At 37.2% G+C, this 27,202-nt stretch overlaps 1 long non-coding RNA gene across 3 annotated transcripts in view; it reads right to left on the minus strand.

Annotated features, from left to right (window-relative positions):
• Nucleotides 1-26,226, minus strand: part of LOC126651285 (uncharacterized) — a 64,401-nt gene extending 38,175 nt beyond the window's left edge. For 2 of the 3 annotated variants that reach the window (XR_007631606.1, XR_007631604.1), the window contains exon 1: nucleotides 22,776-24,332. This is a non-coding gene — a long non-coding RNA (uncharacterized LOC126651285). Of the gene's footprint in view, nucleotides 1-22,775; nucleotides 24,333-24,374 lie in introns of those variants that run through there. The other variant, XR_007631605.1, reaches the window with a different exon arrangement.
• Nucleotides 26,227-27,202: the final 976 nt, after the last annotated feature.

Raw genomic sequence — 27,202 nt, forward strand, 5'->3', positions numbered from 1 at the left:
TAACAAGCTATAAACATTTTACAAGTGGCGAGTCAATAAAAACAGTGTCTGCAGTTCTTTAAAAAAATGATTTGAAGCAGATTGTTAACAAAGGTGTCCAAAGAAACTGACATGAGTCTGAGAATAATTTTTGCGCTTTGTGATTAAGAATTGATCAGTCTAAAAGCCTCTGATGCAACTGAATCACCCATAAGCTGCTGGACTGAAAAGGCTCAGCAGGGGCTGGTATTTGTTTGTTAAACTCCCATGATTCCAAGTAGATAATTGGTCTGTGAAGTTCATGGCAGAATCTGAATTTGCTTTCTTGCTTCCCAGCTGGCTGAACACTGGTTTATAGACTTCTGTGTACAAATTTAGCCAGCAGCAAACCTCACATCTTTAATGTAAAAGGTGTTTTGTTGTGTTTTTCAGGTGCTGAGTGGAAAGCCCACACTCCAGAAGCTCATTAAAAGGACCAAGTTACAGTACTGGTTTATTTCTGTCACAGCGTTTCAAAAAACAGTGACGAGGATTAATATGTTTCTTTGGTACTGGAAAAAGCCTGATACGATCCCTTGTGAATTTGATCATCTGTTTTGTTGCTTGTATATGATTCAATCTCCTATTATATCCTGAAGTTACAGCTGTAAACCAGGGCTGATAAGAATTCAGAAAGCACTGCCAGAGCCTGCAGAGAACTAATTGTTTTATTAAGCAGCATCTTGTTTATTTGCAATTTATTTTATACATCACTCAGAGAACTGACTCTTCTTTGAAATAATAAAGCACGATAAATCTGCTGTACATTATCTGTGACAGGCACTATATTGTATAAATATGTACAAGTAATGGAGTTTAAAAATCTCTCAAACTGTTACTTCTATTCTGTTATTGCTTATGAATAGCTATTTTTGAACATTTATGGAATTCCTTCCAAGGCTTTTCATAATTCTGACAGTATACTCAGATCTACAGATTGTCTAAAAAGTCTTCTCTGTCTGAAGATGGAGCCTGACAGTGTAATTGTGTGCTCTGGCCTGATCTGGAGAAAACATCCCTATGCAAGCACCCAAGAGATTCACAAAGGGCCCCTCCTGCAGGAGCACAGGTAGCCCCATTCTAGAAAGTGCCCTGTGAATGGTGCACTCTCCTAAATGATGGGCAACAGAAAGGGACACCAGATAACTTCTGACAGGGGCTAATTCATGTCAGAGTTTCTCAGGAACCCTGAGCCAACACACTTGAGGGTAATGGTGGCTTTATCATTGCCTCTGATAACTCTGTGATCAGACCCAGAGACATTACAAAGAATTACAGTATACTATCTTAAATCACAAGATAGAACAGATGGGCTTCACTGCATATTTATGAACTACCAGTATAATGGGATCATTTCTGGGAGTAGGAGGGAGAAGACTTAAGGTCCACTTTCATTTACTTAGGATTTATGCAGGGAACAAATAATGCTGTCCTTTAAGGAAAGCTTACTTCGTATTCAAGCCTAAAGCAGGGCTCACTTTTTTTCTTGCTCACATATAGAAAAAAGCATTCATATGGATAGTTTCATTGGTTTCATGGGAATATTCACAAGAAAAAACACTTAACCAATGATCCCGTGTGTGCAATTTTGATTATTTGTCTTTTTCTGTGATTCATTATGGTGTGTATGAAAATATGTTTCAGTACACCATAAGTCAAAGCTCACACCCTTATAGAGAGAAGCATCTAAGGACTGAACATAATCAAACAAATAGATACAAAAGATACACATTTTACTCTGTATGTCAGAAATTAGACAATAAATGCACATTATTCTTAGGAGTAGTTCTTATTCCTAATTTCTAAAGTGCCATACCAACATTTTAACCCATAATTGATTGTATATGATTGTCTGTACAAAACACAGCTAAACAGACCCTTGTTTGCAGCTGGCAATTTATTGCCCTTCTGCATTACAACAAAGAAACCCAAAATGGTAGCCAAAGAGAAAACTGCCAGTCAAAACACTCTTGCTCTCTTATTCACACTGTTGCTTTCTACCTCCACACTCCATTTTTCTCTAACAACAAATTTAACTTATGAATGAGAAAGGTTAAAGAAAAAATATTTAGTTGCCAAAAACATGGCAAAAATATTATAAAAAGATCTGTTACTGTTAAACACTGTATGTCCTTAGAAAAATGCTAGGAACCACAAGAGTTACACTTTTATCTAAGAGGTAGCATATGTGCCATATAATACATATGTTGCAATCACAGCAACTTATTTTGCATGAACAGCAGCAAACTCTGAAAAAAAATTGTCCAGTGCTCAAATGAAAGCTGTCATCATGTCTTCATTTTAAATATGTATTCAAAGGAAAAGCAGTTTTGTATATTTTTTCTTAGGGGTTGGCTTTGGGGTTTTTTGGATGACAGTACTTGCTAACATAAAAAGAGAAGGACCTCTATGTTTTTCTATTACAGGCTGTTTTGAACAATTCCATAATATTAATATTTTAATGCATGATGTAAGTTGAGTTAAAATAATTATTCTTGTTCACATACTCTTTATTTCATTCTTCCAGTCATCACTTAAAATGAAGGTTCACATTTACCTCATAAGAGATGCCAAACATGTATTCACTTTAAATATTTGTTAATCCAATAATCAAGAATTTGTACACTCTCTTCTACTATAGAAAGGAAATATTAAAAATGTCCTGGAAGATTCTGGAAATCATAACTTGTGTAGCTAAATCCTGAGTAGTAAGTATTCAGCACTCCCTATTCTTCATGATCATTATGTGTCCATTTGTGACATAATAAAGGTATTTCATCCCTGTCCTCATATAATTTATCCACTGTTTTTATTGGGGCTCCACTGTACTAGCACTGTACAAGTGCTACATTCATATAACAAAGCCAACATCTCAAAGCCAACAAGACTTCTGCCCCTCTTGACAATGGGCTAATAACTCTCTCCCAGGCCATTCCTCAAAAAGGGGTATAGTTTTACGTAAAGGGGAAAACTAGAGTTCACAGAGTGACAAACTGTCCAGAGGGCAGAGTAGTGGAAAACCATCCACAGACCTTGAAGTCTAGATCACTGTTTTCATACATAAAAACATGCATTAATCTCAAAAGTGTAACACACGTTAAAACCAGACAGATTTTTCTCCATATTCCTCCCATTAGAACACTGTATCCGGAGGCTTTATGCTGCCAGCAATGATGGCAGATAGCCCAGCTACCAGCCTTTGCAGGTTACATTTGCTTCAGACCTCAGACAAGAATGATTGATATCAGCTTTTCAGGGAGGTCTTCCTCTTTAAAAAGCGTAATGGTAGTGATCATAGAGTTTAAAGATTTGATTTATTAAGCAGCATATTGATTTTAGTTTGTGTACTGTAAAAATTGAGTGCAAATGAAACTAGCAAAGACAAAGTGTATCTCTAAGCATTAATTTTATGCATAATTTTTACAAAATAACCCCAAATTATCCTGAACTATGGGACAAGTGTGTTTTGCTAACTAGACATGTTGGTACAGTTTTAAATATATCAGTATTCATTCTTAGTCTTGTCACTTTGAATTCAACGATCTAGACCCTCAAAAGACATAGGGGCATTTGGCTTCAAAAAAGACATTGCCCTAAATTCTTGTGATCTCAAATAGACAGTGTCTTAATGGGTAATTGAACACTCATGAGAAATTTTGCATTTTTAATTCAATGGTTAATTTGCTCACCAAGCACTGTCACATAGTGGAAAAGAAAATTAAACATGTCCAGTCTAGGGGACTGAAAAAAAAAATCTATATTTAAAGAAAATGTATAATATAAACTCTATTGATTTACAGTCTTTCCTGGCATTAAAATGTTGGGTATTTGTTTATTTATTTTATTCTGAGTTACACAGAGTAAATATTCCTAAAGCTTCTGAATTTCTTCACAATGCTCCTAAAACTCTAGGTTACCTTTTCTGACCACAACAAAGCAACATGAACACTTTCTCCAACGACCCACATCACTTTGTTCTCAAAACTGGGGAGAGAATAAACAAGATTTCCAAAGAAGCAAATCCATTAGGAAAATGTGAAAACACAATGCATAGGTTACTACAACACAGTTTCAAGGAAAAATAAGAGTATGGTATTTCACAAAGAAAGACCTTTTGATTCCCTGGAGGATAAATCAAAAACAAATATACTAACAGACAAAAATAAATTACAAACTTTTTCCAAAAGAATTTACTATATCATTTCCCTCACCAAAAAAAAAAAAAAAAAAAAAAAAAAAAAAGAAAGAAAAAAATTGACCCTCTAATTAAGAGATTTGACGGTTAAACACAGACTGACTTCTGAGACAGCTACTAGACCCTGTAACTTCATATAATCATGTAATTTTTCTCCTGACTGCCCATGTGCCTTCACAGTCACCACACAGTCTCAATGACACATAGAAGCATAGAGCAAGATAGTGATGGTGGAAAGTACTCTGTGACACAAGACCTTATTCCTTGATCCTTTAAAGCTCTTGGGATTGCAAGCAATAGGAAAGTGTTGGCAAAGTGCTAGCAAAGTGTTGGGAGAGCTTGCCAGAAGGGCAAGCAGATGAAGAGTTCTCCACTGACAGGCTACACAGCTGCTCTTTAGCCACATCATTGTGTGTGAAATACAATATCCAGAGCTTTCACAGAGCTTAACTGCTGAGCCCACCTATTCAAACCAGGCAGTGGAGTGAGACTGAGGTTTTATTCAGTGCTTAAATATGAAAATGACTGTAATGTGCATCATGGACAAGGACTTGGAGAACAGTAACTCCAATAGATCTGAGTATTTGCACACATACGCACTCTATTCAAAGCATCTGTATGCTATAGAGTGTTATCAGAAGACTAATATATCCCAATCAGACGGGATTTATTTATAGAGAACTCTCTTTTCGCAGTGTTAGATGCCTCATTAACTTGATTCAGCTTGCACACAGCAAAAATATTCCCTCCCTCTTCAGATTTTTGATATGGAATTATAATTTCTTGTTTCATTTGTTAAAATCCTTTTGCTATGAGGACATTTCAGAAATGCTTTATTGCACATGACTTTTTAAAATGCCGGAGTATTCATTTTGACCAAAAGGCTCTCCTTTTGATGATTTCCTCTTAAGAGAGATACCAGAAAAGGTTGTCCTATTTCTTCTTTTCATTTGCCTCTTCCAGAACCATTAATAGCCAACATTTGATCCTCCTACACAAAAGTTCATGATAGCAAAGTTGAAAGAGTGGGTTATACATTGTGCTGTGAACAGATTATGACTTTGGTATATATATAATTCTTTCAATCAAAGGTAAGTTTGTTGCAAGGCTACTTAAGGAAAGACTCCTTTATCAAAGAGTCTGTACAAAACAGCCTTGATTTTTCAAAAAATGGTAAATATGAAGTCGATTTTTAGAGTCAAGAGCACTCTAAAGACCAGTTGTGTAAAAAAACACAGAATTGCTGAATGTTGTGACTAACTGTCATGATAATTTGGAGGTTTATTAAACACAAGAATGAAAGTTCTGAATCTTAAATCTTACTGATTTATTTTAAAGTTCACTTCCACTTACCATGAAAATAATTGGGCAAAAAATCTGGAACATTAGGTCTGAATCAATCTGAGCAAAAAGAACCATAAATATCTCTACCTCTCTTTCTATGTCTGTCCCTGCCTGTAGACACCTTTGTCTCTAGTTGTGTCTTCTTCTTTCTCACTCTGTTCAGCTATGTCACAGTTTTAAAGACAACCTCGTGATCTATGCACCAACTACGTAGCTCTTGAACATTTCGATGTGTATAACATTTCTGAATCCAAAAGACTTGGAAAATCAAAGAGATTATTACAGAGTAATGCGTTATCAGACGTACTCTGCTCTGTGGCAAATACGTGTCTAAGAAATCCCATAGCATACATGATAAAGATCGTGAGCTACTTTGAATTAGCTTCACAATAAACATGAAGGTTCAAACACTTAACCTAGAGCAGTTGATGCATGATAAATCAATAATTATGATAATTGTACTGCAAAATTATTTCTGCTCAAGTGTTACAAAGTTATATGTACACTGCAAGTACTGTTTAGAATAATTTGTGTTAGAAAGGAAGTTGATTTGCTTTCTTCAGCAACTTTCTTGGTGCCACATAATCCAGGGGTGATAGGGATTTCTTAGCCTTTAAATACCCTAGTAGATGCAGAATGATCAGGCCAAAGAGCTTCTTTCTAAGCAATATTTTCTGAGAAAAATTTTAGAGATGTCTTTTTTATCCAAGCACGTGTTTGATTTCTATCTCCAGGAATGTTTTTTTTGTATTTTGGCAATATATCCACACTACATTTCTTCCTGTATTTTCTTCTTCGGTGCATTAATGCTGATGAGCCTGTGCAATTTTCTCAGTGATGAACAAACCTGCCATTAAAAACACTGTTTAACCTAAAATATATAACAAGCATAAAAACAGTAGCAGTTCATAAACGAGCCTGAGTTTCCATGGAGGTACTATAGATCTTACATGTGTCTTAATTAGATTCTCTGCTCTTTAAAAGTGCATTCTGCCTAATTTAATGGGCTACCAGCAGTACAAACTGGTTTTAGAAACATGGATTCCTCTTTCTTCCTGTGTATAGTGACTGCAATGATCAGGATGATGAAAAAACAGAATTTGCAGTCTGCTGATACAGCCCTCATCCAAATGAATTCTGCTGTAATGTGGCAGTAATAATAATAATAATAATGACAGTAATAACAATAAAGGAAGATATTGATATATTAGAAGAAACTCTTTTTTTCTCTCCCAATTGTTAAATTAAGAAACAGTAATGGTATTTTTCTCTCTAGTAGTTCCCCAACTAATGTAATCTTAAATAAAATCTTAGCAATAAGGAATACAAGATGGCCACAATCATCTGTTTAAATTAATAAAGGAGATTATATAAAGTAATAATTGAATCTTTCCACTAAAATATATTTATTGTAAACTTGTATTAAAATCTGGATCATTGCCACATAAAGGCCAACTACAAAGGACAGATGTGAGTTTCAGAAGCCCAAGTGAAATTTTCCTATCATCCTCTATTTTCATCTGTTTACCTCCTCAACAATCTACTCCAATGACATAAGAGCCTCTGTGTCATATTTTCCAATTTTTTCTTATACCTGTATATGCCTTCTCTTCTGGCTCACAAGAATTATATTCAGCATGGCCCAAGCTTTCCAAAGGATCACCAGCAAGATTGAATTTGCAAAAGGGTACTTGAGATCATTTCAATAACTGATCAGCTCTTATGTAAGAGAAGGTTCCACTAGGCTTCTAATATATGAATTCTATACACGTGCTTTTTAAATACCGGACAACCTCCTCTCAGGAACTCCAATTATCCTTAGTTTACAAACAGTACTTTCTCACCTCTCTCATGATTTTGGTTCACTTCCTTTTTTACCCTGTCTCAGCTTCAGGTTCTAATGATTTGTTAGATTTTGTAGTAGTTTTATTAGCAGTCCAGAATGCCCTAAGTCCTGGCATATACTTCCCTAATGATTTCTCTTCAGAATACATTCAGACAACTTTCATCAAAATGTGTATGCCGTTTTCTTCTCTGGAGCAATGAGATATCATTCCATACTGTGCCACAGCCAAGTCAGGCTTAGTTTCCATGCAATAGAATGCTACAATTATAGCCAGAACATGTTACAAGGTATTTTGTGTGTGGCAAACTAGTGCTGTTGCTGGGGGAACTAATTCTCATGTATGGTATTTTACTTTTCCTCTGAATACTAATCTGGGATCCTTGTGTATATTGTTGTCTTCACAGTTTCCAGGGAGTTTCTCTGTTAGCAGTGAATTTCAGGCCTTAGATTCATATGAGAGTATAATCCCTACTGGTCAAGCATGGATTGTCATTAGGATAAATTTATTTTTCTGCAAATACCAAAACAATATATGACAGATCATATAGCATCAGATGGGGAACTACTTGAGGTCAGCTCTCTCTATGTTAATCACCGTTAGATTTCAAGGTAGAATCAGAGGAAGAGTCCTTGTTAGATATGTTAGGCTACTGTGAAATTACTCCTCCTGCCTCTACAGAGCAACCTGAAGCAGTAAATAAGTGCCAAGAGGTTTGGACAACACGCAACAGAGGCACTCAGATACTGAAGCAACCATGTGGGAGTTCAGATAGACAGACAGATAAATGGACCTCAAAGAATCTAGTGTTGATGTGGTGGTATTCATGAGCTAAAAGAGCAGCCCCCACACAGCCTGAAGTGAGTCAGGCTGATTATAAAATGCAAGAGATGCAGCCTCCCACATCTGACTCTAAATTCCCATTTGTTCTGCTAAAAAAATGTCTTCATTTGCTTCAAACTCATTTAAAGACTGTAAGCACTTATGTGGTCAATCTGAGCCAGAGCAAAAGATGCTCAAGCCTTTAGACAACACTTCTTAAGGGATAAGGTTGGAAAAGACTTTTTGGGCCATCACAGTAAAAATTAATTTTAAAGGAAGGACGTGAATGAACGTGTCTAAGCAGCAAAAGCAGACAAGTAGGCCAGAAATTCTATGAGAAAAACTGAAAAAAAATCATTTGCATAGAAAACCTAGGAAGAAGAATGTTTCAGGGGCACTTAGATGTGGAAAGAGATAGAGCTACTCAAATCTGCAGGAAACACAAAAGGAAAACATGGAGCACTCTGGTTCATGACCTAAGTGGAAATATTGTTTACATGAATGGCTTCCCTCTATGATTTGTCAGATTGTCATTAATACTTTTCAGTAACCATTTTTCAAACTGGAAAAAAATTAGTATGTTTCAAGATGCATTAAATCCAGGCTGAACAGCAAGATTAAATGAGGTTGCTCTTCAAGGAACAGTGTTTGAGAGCAAAAGTACTTCATTCCCTTCAACTCACATAGCTGAGGAAGTGAAAGGACATCACAAACATAATACCAGAAGACATTAAGTACTAGCAGAGAAAAAACAAAATAATTTTTTGATAACCTTCCATTCTCCATGTCCAGTTCAGTGACTTCTGAGTTGTAAGTGTTTAGAACTGTGGTTAAGGCACCACAAACAGCTTTTACTGCCTCTTTACGTGCGCTCTTCCCTCATAGTGACTCTCACTGCTTCACATGTAGCCAATCTTACCTATATGCATGCAGGGACTGTAATTTAGAGAAAATGTACAATTAAGGACTGTATAGTATTAAAGGTAGGAATGACTGAAAAATTAACTAGAAAAAAATGAGATGTACTTTGAGAGATGCACTTCTGTAGTTCTCAGTCAAATCTTATTTCAGATTCTGTTTTGTCTCATTTCCATTTAATTATGATTTTGGATTGTATCACTCTAAATCTGTACTTCATTATTACCACAGCATATCTGGGCTTCTTTTAATGGCTCTAATTGGCATTCTTGCTGGCAGTCTCAACGAAGAGGCCAAAGACTGAATGTGCATGGAGATTGAAGTGTCACCTCCTATGAAACTGTCCTTCTGAAACAAGACAAAGACATGCTGAAGATTCAGGGTCTATGATCACTGGTGATGTCAAATGTGCTACCTGAAGGTAGGTTGATATGTATGGACCTCTTTCTGCTGGCAACCTACCAGCCAGACAGCAGCCAAACTCCACTCCGAGGGTCTTCGCACACCGCAGTTTGCAGGACTGGAGTGTAGATGAACAGTGGACTTCATCCTTAGACAGCTGTGAATCTTGTTTTTTTAAAAATCATAAAATGCAAGCATACAATTAAAATATAAATGTCCAAATACCTGCTTCTGCTGTAGCATAAATTGGATGAAGTCCCATTCATATTGAAATGTAAATGCAAAACATAAATCTAAAACGTTAAAAAAAACTGGGTGGCTTGGAAAAAGGTAACATTTTTCCTCTGTGTAGAAGATAATGATACAATATTCAAGTTTTCCACTCTAAAGGTAATATTTTTTGTCTAAGTCAACATACTTTACCATTTTTAAACTTTTCTCATCATATTTTTGACAGCAGGTTTTCCAATTTTGACAGCTTTTAAAAAGTAATTTTAACAGACGAGCGATTTCTCCTCTCAGCAAAGTCAGATTATGTGAAATGTCAATGTAAAAACTATATACTGTGACACATAATCATTTTTCATTGAATTTACTTATTAATTTTACTTGCTATTTCTAATAAAATGTAAGTGCTTCGCTAATTGTATTGCTTATTTAAATTTTTTAAAGGAATATATTTTAAAATTGCATTTTTTTTTCTCACTACAAAATTTCTGAGGCAGCTACAATTTGTCACCCTTCCAAATTATTTAAAGAAGAAGAATTGCTGCAGCAATTGATATTCCCAGCTGGGTGGCCAAAGAATGAAGCAGCAGAGAGAGGTTAAACCAGTCTTTCATCCGTAAGGGTGGGCTCCTTGATTTAAGGGTTGGAGCATATCTACAGAATTTTACAGGGAAGTTTTTTAGGCACGATGCATGTAGTTTATAGAAACCTGCAGACTTTTGGTACCTATGCTATCTGTTGGGCACGTTCAGTAGGAGTGAACTCAGCAAAGAGGGGGGAAATCAAAAAGGGGATGGAAGTTTTGGATAGAAGTTTTCACTTCTAAATCAAACTCACCTCAAGTGAGGCATAAATGAGTTGGATTAACTCCTACCTCTAAAAGAACACAGTTCTATATCTAAGTTTTGTAATTCCTGTACATTGAGTTTTATTTATAATTTTATACATCAGAAATCCAAAGATATTACCTATTTCTACTCTATAAGTCTAAATAAAATAAAATAAAAAAAACCACGAAAACCAAACAACTCACACTTTCAAGATCAATCCTATAGTTAGAGTGTGTCTACCAAACCTTTGGGGTTTAGGCCAAAATAATGGATTCACTGCAGTTTCACACAATTATAACAGACTGGAATGCAATCCCATCATAAATCTCTATATTTATCTCACTTCATCCATGAAAATACTTTAGTGCTTGCGGCAAAGTACCCAGATAAGAGAAAAATTATAAGAAATCAAGATTTCCCTCTTTATTAGCCTTAAACCATCAAATAATCTTAAGAAGTGAGGATCATGTGTCATAGGAAGAAAAAGATTCAGTGTTACGCTCCATATTTAAAGTATTTCTATATCAGCTCAACTTAGGTGTCATTACAATCTATTTTATATTCCGTTTTGATCCATCCACTTCATATGTCACTGGGCCAAAAGTATGCTTGTGTTTGAAACCGCTGACAAACTTACCACAATGTAGGCTGCTCCTTCACAGCATTAATGTAAAACAGTTCTAAATCGAGCAATGTTCAATTATCCCTGAAAGTACAGATGACTTAGTTCTTCGTTAACTTCATTGTTTTCCAGTAAAAGTGAAATGTGCTGTATGCAAATTAAATAATACTTAGTGTCAGCACTTAAAAGAAATGCTCATTTAGCTTCTGAAGAGTTTTTTTTGTTGCAAATTTTTTTCATTTATTTTAAAAGAAATTGTGTTTGTCTTAATTTGTTCCAAACACAATATGATTGTGAGACACAGTGCCTGCTGGCAAAGTTGGAATTGCTGTCAGCAGGAAATGGCAAACTAATACTAAATGGTGGTAAAATATTTATGTTATAGTTTACTGGGAAAATGAATACTGTTTTCTATTTCATTCCTTCTTGAGACAGTACACAATAACATAGTTGTTTTCAAAATAAGTAGATAGAATTCTAAACTCTGTGGTGGCTTATCTTGTAACCATCAGCTGAAAAAAAATTATAAAAATAAATCCTTTTAGTAGCTCCAATTTAAGAAATTTTAACTGGGAGTACATAGTGCAGTAATTAGTAGCATCTCACATTCAATGTCATTGGACACTAGTCTGATAGATCAAACGCTCGTGTATGTGGCCTACTTACTTAGTTGCTCACTCATAATTTTCAATAACAGTGCTGTTCTCATGTAGGGAGGGGTGGTCCAGAGCCACTAGATTACGCTGCAGAATAGTGATGTTCAAGTACAACACTATGTTTATGTACTCCCCAAAGTGTATCAAAGCTCAGATCCACAGAAATAAAAGAAAAGTCAAACAAAACAAGCATTAGACTGCGTAAAATAAGGTATGGACAAGGCAAACAGGTGAGGCATTGTTTAGGTGGCTAAGGTAGATCAATATCTGTGCTTGCAAGCCAGGAATTCTGCCTGCTTTCCTCTGGCACTATGCAGATCATCTTACGGCCTGCAGACAGACTGTCGCCAAACCCAATTGACAGACAACCTACTTCACCCTTACAAAAATCATACCCATCTTCATTCCTGTGGCCCACGAGGGAAAAATAAAAGCCCCCTGTGCCCATGGAAAGTCACACTGAAGAGTAGGGCATAAAGCATCATTGCAGCAAATTTTTTTGTTATTCTATTATGCTAATTACATGATGGAAGCAACTAAACTTTGTTTTCTTCCGTTACCAACAAGTCCCTGCATTTTGCCTGGGCTAGGTTATGAAAGCACAGTGCATTAGTCTTTCAGAATTTAAAACCGATTCATGTAACAGTTTGATTCTGTTGCCTCCTTCTCTTCAAATGATCTGTTTATTATCGGAGATGTTTTTTGATTTGAGACAAGGAGGCATCAAGAAGCTCTGACTGCATATCCTAATAACATAGATTGATTAAACCCCTTTCCCCTTTCAAAACATGTTTTCATTTCAAAAAAATAAATTAATATATGGTCAGTTTAAAGAACCACTAAACTCCTTCAATAAAGTCCTGAACACCATGAAGTACTTCATTTCCAGCACCAGAACTTCTGATGAGAAAACCTGCCTGCAGCAGCGGATAGGCTTCAGCTCATGCCAGCCTCAGTCCTGGAGAGACCAATCCTGCAGCTTGCATCTTTAGATCTTAGACACACAGTATCATAATTTGAGATTGGGGAAGGAAGCAAGGATAAGACCTTTTAAGACCCTTGAAGAAAACTTCATTCTTGCTTTTATTAAAGATGTCGGTACAGATACTACATTCTGTTCACTTTTTAAATTGAAAATCTCACACTTTTTCTCTTATCTCTGAACTGATTAATTATTAAAATAAAGTTACAACTTCAAAATAATGTCTATTTCTGTATTTTAAGAAGGTAAAATGTTCAGCTTGAATCTCCAGAGTGTAAAAGGTCACCTTTGTAGGCTGATGCATATCATATCTCCAAGTAATGAGAGCAAGTTTGCTTCTCCTCAGTGCAACGACCTTAGTTTTTCTTATATTGCAACCATTTTCCTGCCTTACCTTTCTTTATGGTAGAGGAAATATAATTTACTTGTCAGATTGAAATGTTTGATATAAATCTTTAGCCTTTCTTTCAAACAAGTATTTCTGTAACATTATATTATAAACAACTGGCATGTTTAATTAAACAACTGCTTTATTTTCAGCAGAAGAAGAAGGTATGATTATATTAATTAAATAGTAGGACCTGTGACCAAATTTAAAGAAAACATTTTCAGCTCAACAAGGAGGCATGATTATCTTAATTTCAAGGCAAGGCATGTGACCAGAATTGAAACAAACTGTTTAAGTCTCTGTCTTTATTAAAAAATATTTTCATTGAAAAAAGTGAATAAAAAGGTAATTTTAAAAGTCTCTTCCCATGATAACTCCTGCTTCAAATCCCAAGCTGGCTAAAAAACTGAAACAAGTTATATGAAAGTGCTAGAACAATTTATTTCTATGATGAAGTGTGTTTTAAATAATTGCAATTATAGCATGTTTACTGGTATTTTTGAATTAAAGTACTATGTTTCTACAAATGCTTTATAACAATTCTGCCCTGTATTTTATAAGCTTATTCTTGTATCTAGACACAAAAACAATGCTTAAGCCCAAATGGCTTGCTCACGTAAGAAGTTTATTTAATATAAATGATTTCACCAGTGTGAGAAAAGAAGCAAAGTTTTGCCTACATGAAGGAACAAATATGGATTTTAAAGTTTCAGTCCTATCAACATTGTTAATGGGTTTTATTCTGTTGTCTCAAAAGCAATTTCTGTTATTTTCTCTGTGCATATAATTATTAAATTTAAATTACCATGATTTCCCTTGAAGACAAAAGAAAGTTTCAAGATCTTAATAGGAAAAGGCATGAGACACAAGAAAAAAAATTCTCAAATCCTCTTTTATTTGTTGTTTGAAATAGAGAAAAGCAAGAGATACATCATTTAAAAGTTTATGACCAAATGAAATTATCGGTGGAAAAGGAGAAGCTTGATAAAGGAAACATACATTCAGATACAATCCCAATTACCTATGTTTGGGTATGTTTATTTAGGTAAATAGATGAAATGTTTTTGATCCAGATGTGACAATTTTCGGTGCTGTCATTTACCTTGCAGAGATTATTGAATTTTGCTTTTATCACATTCCCTGGAGTACTTTTGTGTTTTCATTAAAAAGCAGTAGTTGAGAAAACGTGTCAGATGCTAAGCACGAAATCCACAATGCAGCAACATGGAAAAAATATAACAAATTTTCTGGAAAAAATATCTTTAAGTCAACCTACATACAATCTTAAATGACTTGCCAATGAATGTTAATTAGCTTTAAAGTTACACTATGGCATGCCTTCATGTGCTAAAGAAAACACTTGCTTATTTAGCTGGTGTATGACCAAAGAACAAAAATTAACAGATACAAATAACTATAGCTAAACTTGTATTGGTATTTAGGATGGTTACTCCAATGATAATAAGAAATTAAGCTAAACACTAAGCAATGTCCACTGGTGAGTTGTGATCATTAAAGATGTGATTTTTTTTTCTTAAAGACTGACTTAAAATGAAGCTTATACTGAAGTGAAAAAATGTCACTGTCTGAGACTAAAGTGTTTCTCTTCTTTCTAAAAAAACTTCATATTTTATTCCTACTGTAGCTAATGAGATTCTTCAGGGATTTGAGTATAATATAGCAGTTCTCTGTATCATTATCCAACATATATAACAGGTTGTAGGTTGCTCATTAAGAATATTTCCAGTCACAATTAAGTTGAACATAAGCATTGTTTAGGTAACCTAAAAACTTCAATAAACATCAAAAGTACTATGTTCCTTTGTCAAATGTGGACAGTAGACTAGTTCCTTCTAATTTATTTATGTTTATACAAGCAAGTGCAATATAAAAGGACAAGTCTTCTCACCCTCTCACACAGAAATTGCTTAGATGTCAGTGGAATTATTCATGAAGAAAGTTAATGAAGTTTAGTGCATGATTTTGAATCATTAATTTACTTGGGAGGAAAAATGTATATGGGTTAACAAAGATGAATTTTTCATTTTCCTGATAATAGAAGATTTCCTTAGAGTCTTCCATGACATATCTCATCAAGATTCATCATTCTACAAAGTGTATAAAGAAATCAAAGGCAACTATTCACATTTGCTAATATATCCTGTGAAGTCTGCTGAAGAGAAAGACGAGAAGACTTTATTATTGTGTTTCAGTACAAGGCTCAGCAGGCAGCATAAATGAAATCAACTGGTTGGTAGGGGATTGAGGAGACAACAATACTAAAAAAACCTTCATAGTAACCTTCTAATATTTCTCTGAAATGTATATTTTTAGGTATAAAATTGTACCACTTAATCTGTAAAATGATTTGCTGATTCAAGTTATACTTTTAACTAATGACTCTACTTCTACCACCGTAATTTTCATCCCTTTATTTCATCCCTTATCTTTATTTCAACCTCAATAAACCAAAATACGTGGTTCCAAAACACAAACCAAATGTTAGTTTACATCTGAGGAAATGTCCTTTCCAAGAAACATGATAATTCTATGTCTACTGTATCCTGTACTTTAAAATCCAATAAGTTTGTTTTGTTAAAACACATGTAGGTAATGCAGATGGACAGAACATTTGGTAGTCTGCAATGCCCCAAAATTTGAAGAATCCATCCTTCAAGGCCCTGTGCTGATTTATCCCATGTCTGAAGAGCAAACAGCTAAATGGGCTAGGAAATGTAGAATATCTTTTTAATTCTCCTAAATACAGAATGACTGTTGGATCAGATCTTTGGTGTTATATCATAACTTTAGCTTGTATCTTGGACTTGATCAGTTTTCTTCTTGGGTTCTAATGTTTTATGCTATCCTTTAGAAATGTTGGTGTCTAAACTAACAATCTGATCATTTTGAAATTACAAAAATTGAATGTAAGGATGTTTCATATATTTAATATTCCATTCATATTAGTAGAACATGCTCTTCCAAAGGCAGGAATTGGTTTTCATTTGTAATTGCGAAGAGCGTAAGATGTTCTCTACGGGAATATATGAGTTTCTTGTTATGGGTGAGTATTTTCCATTATTTTAGTTTTAGTGTCAAAAAAATGGCTTATTTTAGAAATACAGGATTTCCAAGTAATTTATTATTCCTGCATTAACCACTTTCTGTGTCTAATATATTTGCAGTTCGGTAAATGGAAAACTAACTGTGAACATTCTGCACTGATTTCTGCAGATAATGATGTCTATGGCAATCCTGTGGCCATTAAACAATCCCACTGACCGTAACAAAATCTAGTCGGTGGTAGGTTCTGAGCCCTGCTGGACAATAACCAAGGCAGGACTACAAGAAAAAAATGTACTGTTTTCCTTTTTTTTTTTTTTCTTGTAAACAGAATGCTAACATTAGGCTAAGCTATATTAAAAAGAAAAAACAATAACTGATAGCTAATGAAAGGAAAGCTTCAATGGGGACTGTGAAGGAATTCTGTCCTTAGCAAATTTAATAATATTTAGATATAGTCCCTGAAGTGACCATAATACAGTGAATCCAGTGGCAGAGACTGCATAGATGAGAAAGTACACTGGAAACATCATGGCTAGGCTTCGCGAATGAAGATTTGAGAAGGGCTCTACCCACGCTTGCTACAAGCGCACTGATGGCTAAAAAGGCCAATGCGTGATAGACAAGTCTGGTTGCAGAATGCACAGCAGAAAGACTACGCGGGTGATATGTACAGCTTCCTGCTCCCTCTGAAGTCCAAATCTATCTTACTGCAGTGTAAGATATTTGTCAGGTAGAGAGTTGTTGGTATCACTCAGATCTATTCAAATTATTTGGTCTGAGGAATCTTTAGAAAAATCTCATGTAAATATTAACTCAAATTTGAACTCGAATATCCGTTTGGATTTATATTTAGTTATACTTTAATTGACTTTTTTTTCTCATTTAAATATGTCTTTCCGTTGAAGCCAAAATGTTCCATAAAAATGTGTCAGTTTTAATGATGTTTGTAATGGGAATGTTCTTGGTTTGTCTATTTAGTAATTTCCTAATGAGAGAGTGAAACAAAGGATTGGAAAGAGAAATGCACACACACACACACACACAAAAAAAAAAAAAAAACAAAAAAACCAACAACAACAACAGCAAAAATTTAACCCCAAAACAGATATATGCAATTTTATGTAATAAAATGTATTTCAAAGAGTCCTGTTTTATTTTCAGTGTAAACAAAAAGACATCTCAAGCCATACCTATATTCACAGACTGGGAAATAATACAGTGCCCTTTGGTAAGCTCTAGGTATGACATTTTCTATTTGCTTCCTGAAAACAATACAGTAGGTTTGTAATACGGAATACCTAAAAAAATATTTTTCAACTTGAATTCATTAATAGTCCCAAAAGCAAGTTCCAGTTTACTGTAATTTTTACATCTACAATTTTTTGCATATGTTGTGTTGGCCTACATAAGTCAGATGTTTAGTGAAAAGAAGCAGTACTTGCAAACACAGTGAACCAGTACCATATACACAGGTGACACCAAGGGTTATGCTCAGTTGCTTTTTGAATAACATCAGTTATTTTGACTGCATGTATATGAAGTATCAGTTATATTGCCTGCAAATAAATTTTAATTTCACATTTATACTGACTTCTACCAAGTTGCCCTGCTCTTCCTACCCCGAAGGAATTAGCGTGTGAGCTGATGTATGGTCAAACTGTGTCCATGGGTCTTTAAAAAAAAAAAAAAGAAAAAAAGCTTCCCCAAATCATAGGATTAACTTCATTTAGGATTTATAGTCAGAGGCTGAGAACAAATGTCACAGGTTCCTGAAGTAATAAATGCAATATGTTAAATAAACTGCCAGATAATCCATAGAACACAATATTATTCATTACAAAATGAAAGAAAAAAAACCTCTTAGTTTTTCCTCTGTTCAGATCTGGGGACAAACGGTCTTCCCAGTTGAAATTTGGCAACTGGTTTTACTTCAAAACCATGATCATGACATGTTAAGACTTTTGAAAATAAACCGGTACAACACAATTTTGTGTCTCTACTCAGTTTTTCAGCTGAGGCAAGTTAGCATAATGTAGACATATTCATCCCGAAAACAGAAAACAGGAGTGTAAATCAATTTACATATCTTAATTAATTAACACAATGTGGAATACAAGTTGCCAAAATTCACAACAAACAGGAGAGTCTATAGGTTGAGGATTGTCCACTGAAGTGATTTACAAATAATTTTGAAGTGTAACAGTAGTAGAGAATTTTGTAGCCTGTTTGCAGACAATTGGAGAACAGGGGGAGAAAAAGCAAAATTTGACACCAATTATCCATTCTGTAACATCAGTTGACTTTAGTTGATACTATACTAGAGGCATTTTCTATAAGCTTTTCACACTGAAGTAAGGTATGCACACAACATAAGAATAAACGGCCATTTGTTGGCCTCATCATTTCTTTTTTTTTTCCTTTCTTTCATAATCATGTAGAGATTCTTTGGATTACCAACACTGTTTACAAGGCGATATATGTATCATCTAGAAAATACTGGTGAAGCACAATATCTGGTAAATTTTAGTCAAGGATTGCTTCCTCTCCAAGTGATCATTGATGCACTGTTAAAATAGCTTATAAAAACAGCCTTTTGTGAAAAGATTTATAACATTCTACTGCTGTTCTATTACACATTTTAAAGCTATTTTTAGATGAAATCTCAATATTGCCAAACAATTTTTGATCTAATTACAAATGCCTATGAAATCTAGAAATAAAACAATATTTATATTTCTATAGAAAGGAAAGATAATATCCAGGACTGACTTTTAAAACTATTAATGAGCCCTGGCAATGCAAAAAAGAGATGGATTAGGTAGATGTAATGAGATATGATTAAAGGGTGTAGGCACTGAAGGGTGTTGGAGAAATTCTTTTCAGAGGGAGTATAATTAGTGTCTGATAAAAGTACTTAGTAGATAAGATTTTTGAAGAAGAAAGGTTAAGATAAACACATACCATATGACAAACCTGTTTAATTTTTTTCCTTTGGTTCCTGCGTAGTCAATAATCTGTTGAAGTTTTATACATAAATAACATTTGTTGAATACTTGATGAAACTCCATGAGACAATTAAAGGTGTTTTAGTTGCAAAACATAGAAAGCAAAGAAAATGTTGAAATGTCTATTACATTTCCTTTATGCATTTATCTTTCAGTTTGTGCAACTTATATAACAACCTGCAACCTTTTTCCTGAAATTAAACAAACAAATGGACTTCTTAAAAAGCAAGCTTTCTAGAAGTTGCCTAGCAAATTTCAAAGCACTTTTTATTACATTGAATGATTTTTCTCTTAGTTCAGGCTTTAAAATATGTAGCAACCTAAAGCAGACCATCCAAGACACCTTTATACAAGTCCTGAGCAGAGCCTCTTTTTTGTCCATTTGGCCAGTAATATTCTGCATACTTTAAAATAACTGTTAGAATGATATATCGGGCCTTTGGTTTTCCACTTTTAAGTGTGAACCTTCAGCCCACAAGTGGAGTTTGAAATTGGAGTGACAAATGTTAGTTCAGTTTGAGCACTCACGGATGAATTGCAGGTAAGTATATTAGATACTTACAGATCCAGAAGAGAGGTTCAGCATGTGAACTTACCACGTGAAACATGAAAATCTGAACTAAAAGCAAATGCTGCCTCCTGTGCATCTGGAGACTCCTCACTGAAGGACAGATACTGTGTCATGGTCTCTGGTCCCTATTTTCAAGATCAGCGATGGTGAATTCCCCTCTTGTTTCCTTGTCTTTAGGATATACTCTACTTTTTACAATAATTCATTGCAACAGAAAATTTTTTAGGACTTCATAGACTCATAGAATGGTTTGGGTTGGAAGGGACCTTAAAAATCATCTAGTTTCAAACTCCCCTGCCATGGAAAGGGACACCTTCCACTATCCCAGGCTACTCAGACCTCCATCCAGCCTGGTCTTGAACACTTTCAGGAATGGGGCGTCCTCAGCTTCTCTGGACAACCTGTGCCAGTGCCTATACCTGCACAGTAGAGAATTTCTTCCTTATGTCTTATATAAAATTCTATTCTCTTTTAGTTTGAATCCATTCCCTCTTGCCCTGTCACTACATGCCCTTGTAAAAAGTCCCTCTCTGTCTTTCTTCTAGGTTCCCTTCATCTACTGGAAGGCTACAATGAGGTCACCGTGAAGCCTTCTCTTTTCCAGGCTGAACAAACCAAATTCTCTTAGTCCTTCCTCATGGAAGATGTGCTCCATCCCTCTAATCACCTTGATGTCCCTGCTCTGGACTCACTCCAGCAAGTCAATGTCCTTCGTGTGCTGGGGACCCCAGAGATGGGTACAGTGCTGCAGAATAGAGGGGCAGAGTCACTTCCCTCAACCTGCTGACCATTTTTTTGAAGCAACCCAGAACATGGTTGGCTTTCTAGGTTGCAGTATTCTGCAGTATTCTGGACTTTCAGTATTTCAATTGTCCTTTACTACTCATGTCTTAATAAAGAGAAGAACTGGTAAAGCTCAGCACTGGAAACTCTAGGCTGACATATGACTTCTGAAATATCTCCTCTGGAAGCTAATTCAGGCCCATGTGCTAAGAGAACCTATCTCAACATGGCTGCTTCCTCAAATTCAGTTACTGAGCCGAGGAACGTACTTGACAGTAGCAAAGCAGAAAAACAAAACAGAGCCTGACATCAGGCTTTGCATGCAACCCACATGCTGATAGCACTAGCATTGTTTCAGTGCAGAGGAATAAACCATTATCATCTTTCTCATCCTCAAAAGTATGTCACTTAGAGGACTGCCACACATGAGGAGCAGGTTTTCTTCTTCTGTCTGTGTACATGAATGTCTTTGGTTTTTATGTAAGACTTCCTGTTGCACAAAGCTCATGCAAAACTCAAGATCCTACATGGCATGGAGGGTGGTCCTACTTACAGAAAAAATGCACAGTTATACAGAACAGTCTCTAAATTCTCTGCCAGGTAATCCAAGTGTACTCATTCAGTATATAAAACCAGTTCCCACTGGGCATATAATCTATGCAGAGAACATCTGAAATTTCTACTGACTGCTGAGTTCAAGTATCTTGCAAAAACTGCCCTAAAAAACTTATGGTTATCAATGAGCAAATAAACAAAACAAATAATGCGTTTGGCAAAAAGCTTCTGTCCCTAATAAGGAAAAACCAAGTACATACATCCAGACTTGAGCTTATTTCATGAAGATAGATATCAGCAAAGGGAGCAGTGTTTTTCATGCTATTTTAATAGTAGATCAACATCTTAAAGAGAAATGGAATAGATCTTTTGTCACATGACTTTAGAAGTTTATACAGTTCCTACTGGTTCATTGCCAATTAATTAATTATTTGTGAGATTTTTAGCTCCTCCAAACTTCAAGTAGACTTTTAAATAGCAGTGAATGAATTCTAGAGGTCAGAAGGAAGCTTTAAAGTCATTCCTAACCAATAGCCCTAAAAGAAGACCAAAAAACTCCATTTCTTGACAGTAGCATTATTTCTGAAGTATAATGATAACACTGTAAATCAGTTTTCTCAACATTGTTCTTTGCTGCTTATTTTTCAACTTCAGATAAGTATGGTTCCTCCCAAAATCTGAAATAATTTATTTTTTAAATAAGCATACCGAGATGGTATATATCTTGGTATATATTTTTGTGAAATAAATTCTAAAAATTCACAGAGGAAATATGTTATTAGGTCATCTATTCCCTGCCAACGAAAGGATGTTCCTCATATTACATATTCTCTAGGAGTTTGTTGCAGACTTGACATCAAATGATTAGATTCATAGGGCCTCCAGCATTTACTTGAAGAATCTTAAGAATCTTTTCTATGAGTTTCCATTAATCCATCAATAAGGAACATTTCAAGAACATTTAAACCTTATTTAACAGCTTTTTAGTGTTAGTCTATTTCTTCCAGTGATAATCCAGGGCCATCAGGCAAGAGGGCAAAGATTCAACGAACTCTGATAGAACAGGAGTGAAAATGGAAATGTTGGGAACTCTGTTGTGTTGTAGGAAGAGAAGGTAAGGTGGTTCTTTGGAGGTGGTAAGGCAGCAAGGTCACTTCCTTCCCACACACACTTCTTGCACACACCTGTTCACACAGGTCCTGATGCCCAAGGTTTTTCCTCTAAACCAACACTATTTCACAATTTCAATAGGGACCATGGTGGAGTTGTACAAGAAAAGCTTGGATATCTTTAGGATCTACATGAAAACAAGGCAGCAAGCACTTTTCTGCTTTTCTTGTAGGGGCATGTGTCAGAAGAGACATTGAAAAATGTGGCTTCATATGCTGCAAAACAGACACAGTGTTCAGACACCCATAGACCTGCACTACTTTCTGTTGTCCCCTGTCTGGGTCCTACAAGCTGTGGCCCGCTCCATCTTTGGGGTAGAAATCATGTAGACTGGAAATAATAGTACCATCCTATTCTGCAAAACATTTCTACTCACTTGCCTTCACTTCTGTTAGGCTTTCTTTTCTCTTCCTTCTTTTTTTTCTCGATATTGCCTAATGTTGCGGTTGTTGATGCTGCTGTTCTGTTGAATCAGGAACCAACCACTTTTCTTGCTTTCTCTACCTTTTTTTGCCATTTCTGCACCACTCAGACTGTTGGCACAGCCTCCAAAACAACAACTCTGGGCTTTCCATTGGTGAATCTTGAAAATGCAGTACAAACACACTACAAAGAGAAAGAGAAGAGTTTGCCTATGGGTAATCTGCACTTTTCCTGAGTTAATTTAAGCTTATGGGAATTGGTTGACGTGTTTGAGTGACAGGATTTACTCTATACAAAATAGGAGTTGGTGTAGAGGAAGGATATCCTGTTTGGAGAGAAAGCTATGGAATGAGCCCTGCTGGCCATACATGTTTTAGGCCTTTCTACAAACAGAGAACTGCAATGCATCACTGATTTGATTTTTTGATTATGACTAGTGTTTTCTGTTGCTGGTGTGTTTGGTTTAGTGCTCCCTACTATTGTTATACACTGATTCATGATTTTCTTTAAATGTGAAGTTAAAGAGACTCTCTCCTGCTGTGTTCCTACTTGCTTTTGACTTTGGTTTGGTTTGGGCTTGGTTTGGTCTACGTGTTTTTTTGTGATTTGGGGGGGCGGTTGGAATTGGGTTTGGAGTTTTTTTCTGGTTGCACTCAAATATGTTTTACTTCTAAGTGAAGGCGGTATTATACTCCTCCCCTCTCCCCAAATTAAAAAGTGGCTCTTCTGAGTGTCACTCTCCTTGAGGAAGGTCTGCACAATCTGTTGAGGATTAGGGACACATTGTATGCAGGAAGAAAGTTGTCAGGGTTTAGATCAAAGTCGGGGTGGAGAGGGGGTGGAGGGTGGGCAGGGGAGTGGGTAGAAAAAGAAATCACCAAGCTTATCTCAGAGACTGCAAGGCATCCAGCCCCTTCTCTCTTAGGGTAACATGTATCTTTTCCCCATTATTTTCAAGGAGTTGAAATAACTATTTGAAACATAAGGAAAATCACTCCTCACATGAGGCTTCAAACAATACTGAGATTTAGGCACCCATCGTTCCAAGCTGAAGCCTTAGGAAAATATTGGACCCTTTTTTAACCTCTCAGACTGTCAGAAAATTCTTTGCATTTTCTGTTTCAGAAAACCCTACAAATAATGGACAGTTCCTTTCAGAAACTGACAGTAACACCCCATTCTTCCCAGGTTTTCAGAGCTCACAGTAGTGACTGGATAGATGAGGCCATCACGAGCCATCAGCACAGAACACTCTGCTATTTATTTAGACTCTGAAAAAGAGCCTTCTTGCTTATTTTCCTAAAATAATTAAAATGCATCACTTAAGTTCCGATTTGCTAAAAAAAAAAAAAAAGGCGTGGGAGCATAAATGTTTTGGCTCTGAGCTGACAGTAAATATATCTTCACATCATGTTTTTATTTTACCGTTTAAAATGCATCTATCCTTCCTAGCTCCTTCCCCTCCCCCATTAATTTCTGAAGTGTCTGAAAGAGCCCTGGAACTCACAGCATTCTCTCTCCCCTCTTTACGGCGAGATATCAGATGTATTACCTTCCCCTTCCCTGATGGCGGGATGGAAGAATCCGTTCAGCCGGTGTATATGGGTTCGCGATGGCACACTGGGCCAGCGCGGTCCGCGTCGTGCGGCCGCGGAGGCTCCGCTCAGCGGGAGTGAGCACCGCGGAGGGCGAACGCTGCGCCGGGGGCCCGTCCGCGCTGCCGGCGCGGAGCCTCCCCGTGGAGGGGCCGTCTCAGGCAGCGGAGCCCCCCGCCGCTGAGCCGGAATCGTGCTTACCCCGTCTGTGCGGGTGTCGGGCCCGTTTCGGGATTTTGGTGCTGATTTGTTGATGTATTTTTTAACCCGCAAAACAGGTCCTGGGGGCGTTACCCCAAATTCCTCCACTGCTTACTGGCTACACCAGGATAAGAGTTTCTCGTATTAAACTAGGGGAAAATATATGTACAGGTTAATTTCAATCCTCGTTCCCCTCGAAAGCTCAGAAATGTCTGATATTTTGCACATTGTGCAGAGAACCCAACTCAATATTAATTTAAGAAGAGTAACTCCAGAACTGCTGGTGATGTTCATTTGCAATTCCTACACACAGGCTATTATGTGCAGGGAACTAATCCTGCCTTCGCTTGAAAACAGAGCTTTCACTTAGCTCGCTGCGCTCCTCAGATTTCCTTTATAAAAGAGAGCCGTTGTTTTCCTGGGATTTTATAATTTTTAATAACATTGCATAGATATTTGATTGCTCCCAAGATGTGTGTAGAGTTTTCTCTCTCTCTTTTTTTTTTTTTTTTTCCTGGCTTTTTCTCCCCTGAGCCGTGGGGGTCCTGCCGTGCTCCCCCGCGTGCCGTGGGACGGGGAAGTTGTGAGCACTCCTGTTCCATTCCTTCTCCCTGTTACAGCTGTCGGGGATAAACACCAGTCCATAGGCACCGCATAATGGCCAACCCTTTTGCACCCTGGATGGGTGTCTGGTCATGGAGCACCGCCGAGGTTTAACTGCATCCATCTGCTGGCATTTGCTGAAAGGGTGAGGGATATGGGCTATACTACACACCAGGAAATTCGTCCCTGGGAGAGCTGGTAGTCCTTGTCCTCTTAGGCAGACACTAAGTAGGGAAAAATCAGGCAGGGTTTTCTTTGGTCGCTTAACTCAAAGTCCTGAAATCCTGAACCCGCTGACATGAAAAGCGAGCCTTTGCCTCTGCGACCACTTGCAAGCCAAGACGAAAGAAAACCCAGAAGTCGGTGCAACAGACCCGGCCCATCCAGTCACATTTTCCCACAGTACCAAGAGCACCTGAAGCTAGGGAGTGACCCAGCTGTCCAGGGCCAGGTCAGAACTCGTTAAGGCAGGGCCTGAATGGCTGGATGGTCGCTAGTAAGACGCGTTTAAAGCGTTTATTGGCATTATGGCAATACAGTGCACGGTCAAAAACATTGAAAGAAGTTACAGGTTCGTCACGCCAAGTTCGAGGAATAAGCCCCAGATCTGCACGAAGTCACCCAAGAAATGAAATGTTTGCCTTTTTAGCAGGTTTTAGTCCGTGTCGTCCTGTCTCTCCCACTGCGCACCCTCCTCCCCCATCCTATCTCCTGCCCCAGGGTAGATTTTTTTCCCTATGATTGTTTGGCGATTATCGAAGAGCCTGACTTAACCTCGGACACCTGCCCGGGAGATTTTATAAAGTACTGTCCTTCAGATCCCTGAGTCAGCCGGGATCCAGATTTCACGGCAGCATCTCAGAGCGCTGTGATGGCGCCTCTGCCTCTCGTCAGGGCTCGTTTGACAACGCAGCCTCTCCTTCTCCCGAGGACACGATGGACTCGTGTTAACACTCCAGACAGCCACTTCTCCGATCTCTCCCTCCCAATCCCCATTGCCCCACTCCCCGGGGTCCCCCCTCCCCCACCCTACCTTCACCACCCCATTTTTCTTTTTCAGTTCCAGAGAACAAAAACCGGTATTTGGGTTTGCCAACACACTGTCCTGTTCTGCTTTTGCATCAAGACTTCGCAGACCTCATTCATCACGGATCCTTCTCCCGGACAATTCCCGCTTTGGCTGTCAGGCTTTCCTCGTCACGTCACCTTCTTCCTCCGCAGATACCTAATCAGGGAGAGAGCACATCCCAGGCACAGCCACAGGCAGAAAAGTCCGCCCACCCCCACCTCTCTGTGGTCCCTGCGACCGCCCTTCAGGCCCCATGGCTTGGGTTTCCCAGGACTCAAGAAATACAGGAACAGAGAAAAGGGGCCCACCGCTGCAGGACCCGGTGCTAACACAGCTTCCCCGGGTCGCAAGTGACGAATTTCCCCAAGCATGGCACGACAGCACCAGGCATCTTTCTGATGGGGCTGTTCACATCAGTCCCCGCCAAAATATTTGCAGTGCTGGAGAAGGATGCTGCTGAGATAGATAATGGCATCTGAAGGAAGGTTAAGAAATGCTGAACGTCTGGTTAGCAGAGAGTGGAAAAAAGGAGACAACGAGGAGTGGTTTTTTAAGAGCTCTTAAAATAAAGCCCCACTAGATCACCATTTTCCTCAGAAGAAAGGTAAAGGTATGAGGACATCTATTAAATTCTTTTATTAGTGTTTCTAAAAGCAGGAAAGAAGGTACAATCTTTAAGACATGGCTTATGATTTAAGTGGTTAGCAGCTTTTCAATTATCGGCTACTGCAAGATGTACATGAAAACGTTACAAAAAAAAAAAACCAAAACCAAAACCAAAAACAAAAACCAAACAAAAAAAACCCACACAAAAAAAAACCCCAACAAACAAAAAACCAACAACACTCAACCCCAAGCAAACAAACAAAAAAGGAGATGCAGGGCCAAACTCCCGTGTTTAATAACTAGACT

The sequence above is a fragment of the Myiozetetes cayanensis genome, unplaced genomic scaffold (genome assembly GCF_022539395.1).
Source record: "Myiozetetes cayanensis isolate MyiCay16 unplaced genomic scaffold, myiCay2020 scf6-25, whole genome shotgun sequence".
Lineage (NCBI taxonomy): Eukaryota > Metazoa > Chordata > Aves > Passeriformes > Tyrannidae > Myiozetetes > Myiozetetes cayanensis.